Raw genomic sequence first — 14,935 nt, forward strand, 5'->3', positions numbered from 1 at the left:
TCACTCTCGGATTCACGTTATGGTCAACTACCCAATGGCTATTTGATAAGCTCTCTCAAGTTCACTCTTTTCAAGTATAAAACACAATATTCATCAGAAACCTTGTAGACTTCTCCACAGGACACCCATAGAATCCTTTACTCTAATTAATTGTATCATAAAGAACTTTGACCTTGTAGCCTTATTTTCAATCTCTTTCAGTCCCCCCAAGTGAGAAGATCCTCAAACATAAACACAAACTTGAACATGCAATATGTGAAGCAAGTATCTTTCCCTACAAAGGCCTCAATGATCGTGCACCCATTGAAAGGCATGCTTCCATTTCCTTTGTATAATGGAGCTCTCTTTGTCTATGAGAAGCTCATTATTATTCTGCCACAAGGCACCAAAAAGTGTAGGTAGGATTTCATCAATGTGAAACCCTAAGCACACTTGGTCAGACTCTAGAAGCTTAGCCAAACTCTTTTTTGTTTATTGAAAAGCTGTAAATTTAAAACGTATGTTCAAATGCACCTGACCTTAAACCCTAAATTGAAATTGACCTCTCTTGTGTTTTTCAACTTCATTATGTTTACATTAAGCTTTTGCATTTGAAAAATGACCTGCATCGTACAAGATATGATATTTGGAAATGGATTTCTCCCTTATCATGGCTTCTCTATTGCTTTCTCCAAAACCTCATAAAACAAATAAATATTTGAGGCTCGATTTGCCATAGCCCAAGATGTTTTTTAGAGGTGTTACTACTTTATAACTATAACATAATCGAGTGAAGGATTGGGTGGAACATATGATATTGTGGACACTATTTATTTGTCCCTGCCTAAATAGACAGAGAACTAATGTTTTGAGTTGTTTGGTTGTAATTATTTTGTCAGCCAAAAAATTGTCAAATTCTAATATTTTTCATCCATTAATTTCTTTTTTACTATTGACCATTTCTATTTTTTACTAGGAACTTCATTTTTTTTTAATTCCAAAAATACCATAAATTCTCTTTTCATTTGTCTCGAACCTTCCAGTACTTCAAACCAATGTACTCAGAGCCTTCAAACCATTAATAACGAGACTATAGCTACAAATCTGGTGATAGGATTTTCATGCACAATCCAGTGGCCAGGCTCCTTAGTCACAAATTTAGCCTCTTGGGCAACATTTAATGGAAAAATCTAGGCTGGAGAATGGAAGAGGCGGATGCTAAAGCAACTCCAATCGAAAAATTAAACACAAGCCGTTGCTCTTTGTAAATAAGTTCAAAAGATTGTCAGCAACAGCCGACCAGCCGACTTTTGCAAGCTTGTAGAATTAAGGATGAGCAAATGTGTGGAGCTGGAGTCAACTGTTTAGAGAAAATGGAGACGGAAGCAGTCCACTGAGAAGGTGATGCTTCATGCCCAGCCCTATACATATGAGAGAGCATACAAGTCGGCATCAGTTTCTAGAAAATCTCCACCGATGTTGTGTGACGGCCTACAACTACAGTAAACACGGTCTACAGACCGCGCAGTAACTCTTGCTTCTTTCACTCTTAGATCAAAATTTATGTAATTCAACAGTTGGTGGATGGACAGGGGGGTGGATAAAAAGTTGTAGAGTACTGTAATGGTACCCCTGTCCATTCACATTGGCCCCATGGCATTCAAAATACTGACCTATTAAGTATTTAAGCCTCTGTAATGGCCTTTGTGATAATTTCTTCTGCATCTGGTAGCCGAAATCACCGCATCAATCGATAGATTAGTATAGTCTCTCAATGTTTACAGCTAAGAGAACTTCAATCTGCGACTAAGAACTTTTAATTATTAGCAAAGATCTTAGCTTTCAAATTGTCTAGCAATTCTATCTGTTCTCTAAAATTACTGTGAAAGATTTCATCTTCTAATTTATCTCCAAAATTATTCCTTGCCTTCCAAATTGTTAAGGAAAAGATGAAGGCTTTGAGGTCATCAGCCCCCAATTTCACCATCCATCAAAAGAACACTGGCAAAATTGTATTAACAACTAATAAAGATGTGGAAGAGGCATCCATTCCTCATTCCATAAGAATAGAGGAAATTTCAATTATTGTTGCATATTTTTGCGGAGCTGTAAGAAATGCCACATAAACAGGTGATTTTTTTATGAGTTTGATTTATCTCTAAATATAAAAAGATTAAAAAATTAAATGTCCAATCAATATAACTTTTTTCTGTACGTGAAATGCCTGGGTTTCTACTGTAACCGTATTTGACGGAATTGAGTCCATGGTACTCATGGATTCCTTATGGACCAATTCGCGAAAGATAGTGTAAATGATAGGACAGATCTCTTAGGCAAAAACTTGGAGAATTGTTGTAGATTTGTCCTTGAAATTATGAAAGCAGTGGTGGATGAAATTGGGGTAGAGCATGTGGGAATTTGGCTTTCCCCCTTTTCAGACTATTTTGACACCTGCTACTCAAATTCACAAGCCCTAGTAATTTACATGGCAAAGGCCTTGAATAAGTTCAAGTGGAAATGCATCTCTGGCAACTCATGGCAGATTTTTAATATCTAATCCAGACCTTCCAAACATATTTGAGTTGATTGTGCCCTTCAATGCGTATGACAGAAGAAAATTCTACACTTCTCACCCTCTAGTTATACAGATGTTTTTAGTAATTAAATCAAAATTAATTAACGTGTACAACTATGCATTCTTAACAATAGTATTTTTTTCCACATCATGTGAAATATTCATATTGATGCAGTCATTTGTGTATAATATTTTAGAAACAAAAATAAAAAATAAAAGGCAAAATGCAGTAACTTGACAATGAAAGGCAAAATCCAATTTCTGTAAATTTTGTAAGTTTTGTTCAGAGTTTTTTTCCATCACTTTTAAAAAAAATCGTGGATGTGTTTATTGAAATCACACATATTTATACACCCAAAAAAAAGGTTGATTCTGGTTGTTGGGATATTTTCTGTAGGGGGTTGAACGTTAAAGGTTTTCTCTGTGCATCTGCAGATCACAACGTTTGGGTTCCATATTACAGCACCGTTGAGCACATATTGGGAGTAACTATCCTCATTTTTGCATCAATATTATTACTTCCACTGCTAGTAACTACTTTCAATAATAAATCTGTTTGTATATATTGATCGGTTGTACCAATAATTACAACTATGAGACCAATATTCTCCCTATTTCTTATTTTATGTTTTTGGTGCCAACGTATTCTTCTATGTCCCCTTCATTCTTTATATGTTATACTATTGAATGAGATTATTATTGGGTATTTTATTGGACCATTCACTTTCTATATCAAGTTTCTCTAATGAGATATTTGTTTACTTTCTTTTCTTTTTATGTGCTGACTGGACTATTTTAACTCTGCTGGCTAAGTATGTTGATTGGGATTATCGTGGCCCTCTTGTTCACTGTCTCTATTTGTGCTCTGCTCTATATATTTTCTTCCTTTATTTATGTCCTCTTGCTATAGTCAAAGGAGTTTTGATGCAAAAATTCTATATTAAACAATTTTATTATTTTTTTAGTGAGCCACCTTATCCTTGCCATGGAAAACCATCTTCAATAGTTACAAAATTGCTATTGAAATTTATTTGCAACAATTTTGTGTTGGGATAAGGTGACTTAGCCTTACCACAATCTATTGCTTTATTTGCACTTTCTTGAAAAGTTGCTAATTGAAGTTGGATTCTTCCACAAGAAAAGACTTGGAGTAGAAAAATAGAGAGCTTCTATTTTTTGGTGATTTATTCTTTTATGCTTTGTTTTTATGCAAGGGTTGTGCATAAAGAAGTTTTTAAAATAATTTGTAGATGCATTGAATGTAGAGGCTTTAGAAATTGTTTCCTCTTGTATGAAAACTCTATAAGTACAAAGCATTGTTGTAGAGAATTAAGAGAGAGAGAGGAGAAGTTATTTGCACAGGGTTATGCTACCGGATTTTTTCTAGAATGGAGCAAGATGTAAATCTCCATGTGAAGACTAAAAATGTAGTTGTAACTTGTTGCTGAATAATACATTAGCTTGATGGTTTGGAAGGTGGGGTTTTTAACTTGGAAAGGTTTTCCCCATGTATATTTGTGTTATCTATTATGTCTCATTCTTCTAGTTCTATGATTGTAGAATAATAATTTGTATGTTGTAATGCTGCTGAAATTTATTTAGTTTAGTAAATTGCAATCACTTTCTTTTAAGGTTTTAATTGTGAGAATTCAACTATGTTTGTTTCCGCTTTTATGGAATAGTAGTATGCACTTGTATTTTCTTATTAGAAGTTGTTCAAGGAACTATTGGCTATAAGATGTGCATATTGATGTTAGATAACTTTCTAGGGTGCTCTCATTTCTCTTCAATTGGTATCAGAGATCAGTTTTGTGAATTGCATGTTTCTTGCATGTGAAGATTCACAGTGTTTCTGGTTCTAGGTATTTCATTTGTTAATATTTCTTAGCTTGCAGAGCTTGAAGATTTTTTGAAGAAATTGGCTAATAATTAATCCTTTGATGAATGGAAGTCTTGCAGTTGATCAATTTTTTCAGGAGACAACAAACATTTCTTGAAGCATGGTGAAGACAAAGAAAATAAAGTTGGTCATGTTAAAATGACATTGATCTGGAGCTCTTCGTTGATAGCAAAATAATTCTTGATGCATTGGTATTGGAAGATGTCTCTTTTGTTACTTGTAATGGATAAAGGTTACGGAGTTGATAATTGGACGATCTGGAAGCTTATGGATAGCCTATCCCTCTCATATGCGTGTACTAGTAGTGGTAGTGAAATTGGTCTACAAGTGGGCGTGGAGTTCCAATACTATAGTTTCCTCTTGGATGCTTATACATGCATGGCTTGGATTCTTGTTCATTGGAAAATCTATGGTGATGTTCATCTATGATCATCCATTATTCTGGGTTCAGTTGTTTGGTATTTTTTCAGAGTTTGAGTCTTCCAGATGAGAAGTGGGTGTGGATGTGTATGGGTGTTCTTACACACAATGTTTTTTGCAGGTTTTGCATGCTGAAATAAAAACTTGTGATTTTTGTGGATCTACTAAAGAGCTATTTTCTTGAATCTTGTCCATTTAGAGTGGTACCATATGAGATACTTGTAGTTCTACATGCATGCATTCTTTGTGCATGGTGAGAGGAGGGTTTTTTCTTTCTCTGCATGGAGATGTTAGTACTTGATTAGTCACTCAACATTTGTGTGGTGATGCTTTATTGGATTCCTAGACTATGGTGCTCGATGTGGACATGATTGGCAAATCAGATTTGTGCTTGATCTAGTGTTTGAGTCATATTGTCTACATGATTATTCTCTTTTATCTCATTTGTATATGTCATTAATGTGATAGTGGGTTTGCATGTTGCAATGATGGGATCTACAAGTTATGCAATCAGGTGGGTAGGCCACCCATTTAATTGCAATGGGATAACTTGGATGTGGACTGTCTATATCCACCAGATTTGATTCAGTGTTCGTGCAAACTTCTTAGTTGGCCTTGTGTGTGGTCACTTGTGCATTTGTGTGATTGCTTTGGGATGAGAGGGTGGATGATATTTGAGTACTTGGATAGTCAGTTATGGAGTCCTAAAGCACGGTGAATTTCCTTAGTGTGGAGATCTTGGTTTCACCCAGTGTGATGTGTAGGCCTGGATGATTTTCAGATTTGAAGGATGGTGTGTCATATGCTTAGATAGCTCGATATCACATTTCAGTGGGAGCTTTGGCAATGGTTGTATTTTTCCATCATATGGTGATCGATGATCTTCTTTAGTGTTGCAAATGTTGGAGGATTCCTTAGATCTTGTTGTTGCAAAAGGGTCTTTCACATTTTTTGGTTCACTAGTTGGAGATGGTATCTTCATGTGATTGGATATGTTGACATATTTAGGATTCAAGGGGTCCTTGGTAGATATGTTGTTTATGCTTTTATTTGATATGTTATCATGGTGACTTTTATGTCATGGTTTTCTCTCCAGTTTAGAGTTGTGACATGATACGATTATTTGATATGATCACATGAAGCATGTTATCTCTTTGGAGGAGATGGTTTAGTTTATGATGTCATGTTTATGTTCTTGATTCCATGGTTGGAGCTTTAACATTGATCTTGGTTCATTTTCTCAGTATTGAGTACTTTGATCATTTGCTTGATACTTCATGATAGTGCTATGTTATAGTGGAGTTTTGCATGGAGTGATTGATTAAAAGTGCTTGTGGATACTTGGAGACTTAGGTGAGGTTAGAGTTCTCTTGAGATGAGAGACATGTTGTTGAGATGTATACTCTTGATGAGATTTCAATAGAAAGTTTGAGGAGCCTACACCTTTGTTGGACTTGAGTTCAATAGAGACCTATAAGGAGATTGTTTTTGGATAACTCACAAGGTGACTTGCATATCTTGGAGGAGAATTCTCATTCCATGCTTTTGGTCTAATTCGCAACTTATCACTTGGGAGGTATTGTCCAATGTTACTTTAAGGTGTTTTATCTTTTCTTTCATAGTCATGGATCTTGAGCTGCAGTTAGATGGTTCTAGAGGATTCATTATGAGAGATGGATAACATGATTATCTCCTTGAGGTGTATTTTCATTTATGATGACAATAGGAGATGGTAGTAGGTTGATTTCCTAAAATGGAAATGGAGTTGTTTGATCTTCTTTGAGAGGCTTACATCCATGTAGATTCATGATATCGTGTTATGTTTGATCTCTTGAGGTTGAACAGTTTTGCATGTTGTTGTGGCTTTTCTCTTGGGGTTGTGAAGGAGATCATACTTGGCATAGTTGATCTTTAGAAGTGTTTGTAGAAGGAAATGCTACATGCTTGTGATTTGTAGTTTCTTTCTTTGGTCTTGGTTATCTTCTTAGATGTTTTGGTTCACATAACATTGTTTTTGAGATCTATTGGAGCTATGGTGGTTACTCTTTTGTGGTCATTTTTTATCACTTGTACTTCATTATTTTTTGTGATGACAAGGTAGTTCATTTATCTCTTTTCTTTTTTGGATGTGGAGAACACGAGAGAGTTGTGGAGACTGGATGAGAGAGATGTTTCTTGTAGTGTTTTTGCTACAGGATTTGCATGTCTTTGTGGATGGTCCTTGGTACTACATGGTTGCACTTTCTTTGCGTTCAGTATGCTTTTGATTTTTTTAGATTTGACATTACCCATGTAGTGGGAGTTCTTGTATGTGTTTGGTCTTCATTGACTAGTTTGCACATAGAGCTTGAGGTTGTAGTTTATGGGTTGGTTATGTTGCTAGCATGAGTTTTCCGGTGTTGGATACCTTTGAGGTATGGGTGATTGGATGGGTTAGCATTTACTGTGGATGCTATTTTCAATCTCATGTGTTTATTAGTTGGATTGGACCAATCAATTTGGTTGTTGTTCTAGCTGATGTTTTATCTTGTTTTATGGAGGATGACTTCACAGTTTTGTTGGGCTAAGAAGTTGGTGTCTTTTTTTATACTTCTATGTAGCTCATGAGCACAGTGGAGTGGTGGAAGCAATGTGTAGCCTTTGTTATCACATGGATCTTAAGCTTGTGTTATTTGGATAGGTGTCTAGTTGGAGCACGAGAGCATATGTTATGATTTATGTTGTTTCATGGATGGCTGTGATGATATAGTTTCATTAGTTTGAATCTTGTAAGGTCTTCATCAAGTGGGAGATTGTTGGGATAAGGTGGCTTAGTCTTACCACAATTTATTTCTTTATTTGTGCTTTCTTGAAAATTTGCTAAATGAAGTTGGATTCTTCCACAAGAAAAGACTTGGAGTAGAAAAATAGAAAGATTCTATTTTTTGGCAATTTATTCTCTAATGCTTTTTTTTTATGCAAGGGTTGTGCATAAGGAAGTTTCTAAAATAATTTATAGATGCATTGAATGCAGATGCTTTAGAAATTGTTTCCTCTTGTATGAAAACTCTATAAGTACAAAGCATTGTTGTAGAGAATTAAGAGAGAGAGGAGAAGTTATTTGCACAGGGCTATGCTACCAAATTTTTTCTAGAATTGAACAAGATGTAAATCTCCATGTGAAGGTTAAAAATGTATTGTAACTTGTTGCTGAATAATATATTAGCTTGATAGTTTGGAGGGTGGGGTTTTTTTACCTAGAAAGGTTTTCTTGCATATATCTGTGTTATCTATTATGTCTCATTCTTCTAGTTCTATGATTGTAGAATAATAATCTTTATGTTGTAATGCTGCTGAAATTTATTTAGATTGGTAAATTGCAATCACTTTTCTTTAAGATTTTAATTATAGGAAATCAACTATGTATGTTTCTATTTTTATGGCATAGCAGTATGCACTTGTATTTGCTTATTTGATGTTGTTCAAGGAACTATTGGATACATGATGTGCATACTGATCTCAGATGACTTTATGGGGTGCTCTCATTTCCCTTCATTTTGCACTAATATGGAATGACATTGCAAAAATTATATATCCATGGAAAAGATGTTTTTTTCTTGTAACTTAGTATAGAAACATGTTGGTGGTAGTACATATTGTTGTAGAAAATCAATCATTCAATTTTTGCAGCAACCATAGTAAAACCTTTAAAGTAAAAATAACCCAATTCTATTTATTTCCTTTAGCCGTCTTGAGCAGATCATGAGCAATTCAAGAATACATGTCTCGAAGATGTCATGTATAGGATAAAGATGATATAAAAAAAAATACAAAATATGAAGAAAAAAAAATACAAATTGGATATCATGATTTCTCAAATATAGAGTCTAGTGGTCATTATAGTCTGAAACTGATGAAGGAAGATGAGAAGTCAGCTAGCTACAAAGAGTTAACATGCAAGTCCAATAATCATTCATCTTACATTTAATACATGATAATTATTTGTTTTCTTTCCTTTATGGAATTATTTTAGGAAAACATGAGATGGAAAATCAGAGAGCTGATCATTTAGTATATTGCAATATTAACTTCAATTAAATTATCTCATAATTTTTTATTTGATTGCAAAAATATGAATAAAATCAAACTTTGTTGTTATTCCTCAATGAGTTTGTATTGGATAAAGCATATTTTGAGTGATTTTGAGGTCACGGCTGCAAGGATAGGCTCAATTTAAATCCACATGAACTAGTTTACAAGGTTTACTACAACAAAGAAAATAATTTTTTTATCACTCAATGCCAAATTTTAATTGAGCGTCACATTTTTTATTTCTCAATGCCAACATTTCAAAAGGGGTTGATAGTGCTAATGTGTAGGGGAAGAGGAGGCTTTGATTTTAGGGTTGAGAATTTCAACATTTCATTCACGGTTTAAGAATTTCAGCATTACAACCACATAACAAAAAGATGGAGTTAAAAATTATTTTGTTTCTAATGATTTAGGGATAAATATTAGGAGCATATCTTTTTGTAGAATATAAGTGATGCTATGTCGATTTCATACAACTTTAGATATAGTTATTGATTGTCATTCACTACCATACATTTACAACTAGCAAATTTCATTATTTTAATGCACACTACACTGAATACTTCAATAGGACTTCAACATGTCTTAACTATTGTTTTGTTTTTACAGGGTTCTTATAAAGAAAAACTTTAATATTTTACGTAATGGTGGATCAAGTATTTATGTAGATATTGTTTTTACTTGTGATATCATTTTAATGAAATTAAAGACTAAACTATGATTTATATTTATCACATATAGTAATACCTAATATATTCATTGTTGTGATTAATATATTAAACTAGTTAGTGATAAAAAAATGAAATATATGTTTCAAAGTTATGCACATGAAATGTGGGTCTCCTTTGTGACATTAATAAAATGCTTCAAATTAGAAAACACCTTTATTTTTTTTTACATACTATGATACTAAGGGTAATATGTGAGTCAAATAATTTACTCTTACCTATTATATATTGAGCCAAAAAAAAATTATAAGGGTTAAGTGTGACATTTTGAAGAGAAACATGTTTTTGAAATAGTGCTTAGTTATGGTCTTATACTAAGACAAACCTTAAAATATAGTATCCTTTTGTTTCTATAGAATTGTGTTAAACGATGATAAAAATTATTCTAGCATATTATCTCAAGTTACTTGAAGGCATACAAGCATTCAAATTAGGTTACTTATGATTACCCTATATTCACCTCAATACAACATTTGCAACATGTTTTTTCATCTTTAATGTAGATATCATATGGTACTAGTATAAGAACATTGTTTATTCAACTTATAATTCTAGAGCTATGTATCCACATTAAAAATGTTCAAAAAGGTAGTCTAAGAAGATAAAAATGCACTTAAAATCATGTCTCTTCGAAGTTAAAATTTGTTTATAAGTTTTTGTGCTAATAAATTCTACATTTGAAAATAGCTAAAACTTTTCCACTTTGGTGTATGTCTCCTTAAACCCATGTTTTCAAAGTTTTAAATTTATTAAGTCTTAATCACATGCTCTTGAAGAATATGTGATACGCAAGTTATAATTAGTACACTTATTGTTGATCGTACATGGTGCACTCAATAAAATAGGATGTCATCATCATCTGAATATTCAAATTAATATTATAATAAATTTTTTATAGGAAAATATTATTTAATACATTATTATTGATCATTTCAATTAATTTTTTGATTAAAAGCCACTTCCAATTACCAATATTATTGAAGAAGAAATAAATGTTACTGATGATAGTCAATCCCAAGATGAAGAACAATACACATTTATGGATGAAACCACTTCACAAATAAATGAGCAAGTGTCAATGAATTTATCCAAGAGTTCTAAAAATCTTATGAAGAAGTTATTGATTCACCTCTAGCTTAGCTGACTAGGACGCCTCTGTTCCCAAGTGCAGATACTTCTATATTGGCGACACTTATGTTGTTGTTGAACTTGAAGGTTACACATGAATTAACAAATACATGTACTTTATTTAAATATTAAGGTAGGATTTGATAGTCATATATATTAATTTTCTTTGATGTCTTAAAAAAATTGTGTTTTTTATACTTATAAAAGTTATTTGTTTCATAATGTAGGCTTTTGGCAAACAAAATACTTCCAAAGGATAATAAGTTGCCTCATTCTCATAGAGATGTATCTTCAATAATGAAATATATTGAGATGGAGTACAATAAATATGATGTATGTCCAAATGACCATATATTGTACTATGGAAAGAATGTAAATTTGAAGCAATGCCCAGTTTGTCACACAAGTAGGTATCTCCAAGATCAAGTATCCAAGAAGGTTCCTTATAAAGTACTACGACATATTCCACTAAAGCCAAGGATTCAGAGGGTGTTCAAATGCAAGAAGTTGGCAAAATATATGAGTTAGCATGAGCAAGGGAGGAGCCAAGATGGTGTCACGTGTATGGCTTCAAATAGAAAACATTCAAAAGAGGTTGAGGAAAAATGGCCACATTTAAGAAATGAGCCAAGGAATGCAAGAATCTCTCTAGCAATGGATGGAGTCAATCCTTTTGGAGATCTTAGAAGAACATATTCAGTTTGGTCAATTTTAATTATTAGCAACAATATCCCCCTTGGATGGAAATAAAAAAGGAGCATGCAATGTTAACTCTAATCATACCAAGTATTAAAATATATAAATATAATGCAGTCCCTTCTTGAAGATTATATACAAATGTTTCAATGTTATTAAACCTTTAAAAAAAATTGTTTACTTAGGGAAGTATCAGTATAGGGTATGGATATATACATGGAGCCCCTCATTGACAAGCTTTAAAAATTATGGGATGGTGAAATATGCATGATGTATCAAGAACTATTAATGATAGAAACTTCCTCTTTCATGTGATACTTATCTGGACAATGCCTGATGGCCCTAGGATCTATATTTGTTGTGGTAATATATGATGAATTACATTGTAATTATTATGTTCATTTTACTATATACTAACTCTGGTTAACATTCTTATTCTTGAAGATTATATACAAATATTTCAATATTATTAAACCTTAACAAAAAAATTGTTTACTTAGGAAAGTATCAGGTAAAGGATATGGATTCATACATGGAGCCCCTCATTGGTGAGCTTTGCAAATTATGAGATGGTGTAAATATGCATGATGTATCAAGACCTATTAATGATAGAAACTTCCTTTTTCATGTGATACTTATCTAGACAATTCATGATGCCCCTGGGCTCTCTATTTGTTGTGGTAATATATGATGAAGTGCATTGTAATTATTGTGTTCATTGTACTATATCCTAACTCTGGTTATCATTCTTATTTTAGGGCTACAAACCAAGGGGAAACATGGTTGTCCATCATGTGGGCCAAAAACCTTGTATAGGCAGTCCAAAGATCTCAATAAAACTGTGTATGATGAGTATAGACATTTCTTACCAAAAAATCATTGCTATCGAGTATGTGATAAAAATAAGTTCAATAGAAAGGAAGTGGAAATGTGGAAGCCAAAAAGGATGTACCCTACTAGGTGGAAAGTGATGTATGACAAAAGAGAAGGGATGAGCTTTCCACTAGGAATGAAAAGACTCAATTTTCTACAGATTTGAATATTATGATAAGTTACCAAAAGGCCGCCTATTTGATACTATGCACATTGGGAAAAATGTGGCAGAGTGCTTGTGGAAACATCTAAGTAGAACTAATCTTGAAGCACAAATAAAGTTATGAAAGGATTTGCAAGTTGCCAATATCATGTCGAACATGTGGTTGCATGGAGACAACACATATGTTCATGCTCCATGGACACTTACATTAAAGGAAAAAGAAAACATCATTGATACAATCGCTACAAAATTTAACCTCATTTTTTTACCAAAATTTTCGACCATCAACTAAATAAGTTTAGATTCATCAGAATGTTAAGGCAAAAATTTAATTTTTTTACATGTAAGCCTCATGTTGGTCAAAATTTTGACCAATACGGAGGTGGTGGTCAAAATTTCAACCAACATAGGGCTTATACATTAAAAAAAAAAAAAACATTTCACTTTCTCTTTCTCACATGCAAGTTTCCTTGTGGAGACTGAATTAGTTGTTGAAGGGTTCTACAATATCACCATAACAGATTGGGCGATGCCACTTCTCAGGCAGAATAATATTCTTGCACTCTATGATCCAAGGCTGAGTCCACCCAAAAATCTGGAATTAGTAAAACAAATGGCTTTCATTGCAGCATGGTGTATCTGATCCACCAAGGAGAGGAGACCTTCCATGAAAGAGGTCATGGGGGGGCTGAAAGTAGTGAGTAAGAGTATGCCCCTTCATATTTGGGATGGTCTCTCGAGGCAAAAGAGGAAGCCAAGTGTTAGACAAGAAAAGGGTCATTTAACACAAGGCAATGATACGCCCTACATGACAATAGAAATGAAATCCTCTATGAGTTCGATGCCCAAGCCTATGAAATCATTGGTGAGAGCATCATCAAGGAGCAGAGTTTCAAACGATGAAGCCAATCTCAATGTTAGCAAAGAATTTATCTAGCAGTATTTTGAGGCGAGGAAGTGGAAGAAATCTGGTAGATTTGTTCAGTGAAACAGTAAAAACTTTAGAATCTAAACCAGTAGATTGGCAAGCTCTTGCAAAGGTGAGGAACCCATCAATGAGGGTGCCTAATGGTGGAGTCCCATTGAGGGAGGTGATGCTTATTAGTAGATCGCTTGCCTCGCCAGTCATCAAGTCAGGTCCTTCACTAATTTTTGGTGATATCCATAAGAATCCTCTGAGCCAAGCTGTAAGAATTCCTTCTATTGGACGTGTAAGGAAAATACCTGTTTGCATAGATCCTACTTTGCATTACAAGCAGATACCTCAAGTTTCAAAATTCAAGGTTGTGGAGCGGATCGGCTAAGCAGGCTTAAAACTATATAGGCCTTCAAGAAGATGCTTCAATTGAGGTTTAGGTTTGGTAAGGTGTAACAAAATTTATCATGCCTACCAATTTTTCCTTTTATTCAGTTAATCTGCATTGCAATGATCCTACACATTCATTTGTTTGACAAAAGCTTAGAAAAAGATTAAGCTTAGATCTTCTTCTATCATTTTGTATGTCCTTTTTTTTAATTATCTGACTTGTTGGTTGCTACATTACCAATCATTTCTCATGATTGGATGTTGCATGTTTTTTCCCATCATGACTATGAGTGCAATAAAGCTAGTATATTACAATGAAATTAGCTTACTCAAGTTGTTACAGTCATTAGTATTTTAATATTTATATTATATGACCGAGGAATAATAAATTATCCTCAGTTTGGAGAAAAAGTTAAGAATTGGGTTACTCTACCTCTATTAATGATATAATCTTTCTAGAGTGACATAGCAAATTGTAGCCCCATTTCCCTTACTTTATTTTATGTTATTATTTTTATTGAGTAGTTTTTAAGGTACATGCAAAGGAGGTTCCTTCTCTGTACAAGCATTTTACTTTTTAATCGAAGTATTTTGACTATCCCTTTCTAGAGGGAGAGGAATCTTCATTGTAAGTTTATGTGCTATGTTGCATAAAGAGTGGAAGCAAATTTACCAAGACTTTACTTTGAATTTCTCTTCCTCTTCCTTGGCTGCCTCAGCTTGATTTGAGGGTAATGTCCAGTTAATAGTATCAACATTGGAGGCCCTATAATTTTTTGAGGAAACCTAAACCCCAACGGGCCTTGTCAAGTTGGTTTCCCACATTCCCACCCACTGCTTCAAGTAGGAATAGTGTTAATGTATCATTATAGATGGGGTGGAAAGCATGCCAAGCCCTATATCTACTTTAAAAACCAAGCCCCATAGTTGAAGCTTTAGAATAGATTTTTAGTTTCACATCCCATTTGAATTTGATAAGGGCTTTGATAACTCTCTTCACAATGTCATTAGTTTCTCCTAAATCAACATTGTCGCAAATTGAGTGGAAACAACAGAATTAACTCAAAGCTATTATGCTTTCATAAATGCTTCTCCT

General features: G+C 33.8%; 1 pseudogene; it reads left to right on the forward strand.

Annotated features, from left to right (window-relative positions):
• Positions 1 to 13,837, forward strand: part of LOC149527929 (uncharacterized) — a 137,873-nt pseudogene extending 124,036 nt beyond the window's left edge.
• Positions 13,838 to 14,935: the final 1,098 nt, after the last annotated feature.

This window comes from Cupressus sempervirens, unplaced genomic scaffold (genome assembly GCF_028749045.1).
Source record: "Cupressus sempervirens isolate cs-2001-9-10 unplaced genomic scaffold, ASM2874904v1 CseChr00c100005_01, whole genome shotgun sequence".
Classification (NCBI taxonomy): domain Eukaryota; kingdom Viridiplantae; phylum Streptophyta; class Pinopsida; order Cupressales; family Cupressaceae; genus Cupressus; species Cupressus sempervirens.